Source organism: Penaeus japonicus, unplaced genomic scaffold, assembly GCF_977035675.1.
Source record: "Penaeus japonicus unplaced genomic scaffold, GWHDUDI00000001_assembly GWHDUDI00000040, whole genome shotgun sequence".
NCBI classification, from domain to species: domain Eukaryota; kingdom Metazoa; phylum Arthropoda; class Malacostraca; order Decapoda; family Penaeidae; genus Penaeus; species Penaeus japonicus.
The window spans coordinates 3,447,739-3,450,238 of NW_028234442.1; the positions used below are offsets into that span (position 1 = coordinate 3,447,739).

A 2,500-nucleotide genomic window follows, 5' to 3' on the forward strand; every position below is an offset into this window, starting at 1 on the left:
AGCAAATACCAGTGATGTACAAAATAGAATAATGAATAAATAACATTTACAATCTTTTGACTAGTATAATCGACGTTTAGCATTACAATCACAGAATTTCAATATGAGTAGACATGAGAATATTCGCGTGTTGTTTTATGGCTCGTTTCCTGAGTCGATGCTTTCGCCCTGGCGACGAGGGGACTGAGGGGAGTTTTACCACAACAAATGACCGCTGACCGTGACGCATGGTTACACACACACACACGCATTCACTCACACACACACTCACTCACTCACATAAACACACACATTCACTCAAACACACACACTCACTCACTCACATACACACACACACGCATTCACTCACTCACACACACACTCACTCACTCACACACTCACTCACTCACATACACACACACAACGAACACGCTACAATACTACACTCACTCACACTCCTCAAACTTTTTTTTAAACACACTCACTCACATACAAACACACACAAGCTATTCACTCATCTCACACGAACACACACTATCACTCAATCACCCATACACACGCACTCACAACGGCAAATGTTTTTTCAAGGGGGGGGTCACGCACGCATTCACTCACTCACACACACCCACACTCACTCACTCATATACACACACACGCATTCACTCACTCACACACACTCACTCACTCACACACACACACGAATTCACTCAATCACACACACTCACTCACTTACTCACTCACTCACACACACACACCCTCACTCACTCACATACACACACACACGCATTCACTCACTCACACACACACTCACTCACTCACACACACACACACGCATTCACTCACACACACACTCATTCACACACACACGAATTCACTCACACAAACACTCACTAACTCACATACACAATAAACACAAAATAAATGAACGAATAATCACTCTCTCTCACACACACACGCATTCACTCACTCACACACACACTCACTCACATACACACACACAAGCATTCACTCACTCACAAACACTCACTCATTCACATACACACTCACTCACTGACATGCACACACACGCATTCACTCACACAAACACTCACTAACTCACATACACAATAAACAAAATAAATGAACGAATAATCTCTCTCTCTCACACACACGCATTCACTCACTCAAACATACACTCACTCATTTACTCACACACACTCACTCACTCACATACACACACACGCATTCACTCACTCACACACACACTCACTCACATACACACTCACTCACTCACATACACACGATCACACAACGCATGCCAGTCACTCAGACTTCCCACACACAGCACTCACTCGACTCACTTACAGCACACACTCATTCTTCACTCCACATGAAGCGACACGCACATTCAATAAAAACACCACACTCACTCCACTCACACACCCACATTACACGCGCGCGTATTCACTCAGATCACACACACTCATCAGCACCAATACACACGACATTCACTCAGTAAACCACTCGACCTCACTCACTCACATACACACACCAGAAAGCATAAGAGAGCTCTGGAGAGCGGAGAGGAGATGCGGAGAGGAAGAACGATAGAGCGAATTTAAGTTCAATCTCTTGACCTCACTTAAAAACACGAGAACTTCCAGCAGCTACACCTAGAACGCACACACACTCATCACGCATTCAATACACAGCAAGCGACACACACGTAGATCCAACTCACTCATTCACATAGCACACGACATATCGCATTCACTCAAACACCACTCAGACTGCACATGCCTACACAAACAACACGCAAGGATTCACTAACTTACAACACCTCACTACAGCATGACACAATAAAACGGATAAATAAATGAAGTACGAATAGTAAACTAGCGTCTCTCTCCACACAGCGCGCAATCAACCGCACTCACATACTCACACACTCACTCACTCACTCACACACACACACACTCATCAACACACTCATCCACTCTCATAAACTCCACTCACTCAATACACACAACTCGCAATTCACTCAACTCACACTCTCGCTCATTCATCCACTAACACACGTACATCACTCCAGCGATACACACTCACTCACACGCATTCACTCACTCACACACACACGCATTCACTCACTCACACACACACTCACTCACTCACTTACACACACACTCACTCACTCACATGGACACACACATTCAATAACTCACATACACACTTACTCACTCACATACACACACACACGCGCGCGCGCATTCACTCACTCACACACACTCACTCACTCACAAACACACACACTCACTCAACTCACTCACATACACACACATGCATTCACTCACTCACACACACACTCACTCACTAAAACACACACTCACTCACTCACATACACACACACACACACGCATTCACTCACTCACGACCACTCACTCATTCACACACACTCACTCACATACACACACACGCATTCACTAACATACACACTCACTCACATACACAATAAACGGAAAATAAATGAACGAATAGTCTCTCT

General features: G+C 44.7%; 1 pseudogene; it reads left to right on the forward strand.

The window, feature by feature from the left end:
• Window positions 1-2,500, forward strand: part of LOC147466851 (uncharacterized) — a 16,732-nt pseudogene that overhangs the window by 9,515 nt on the left and 4,717 nt on the right.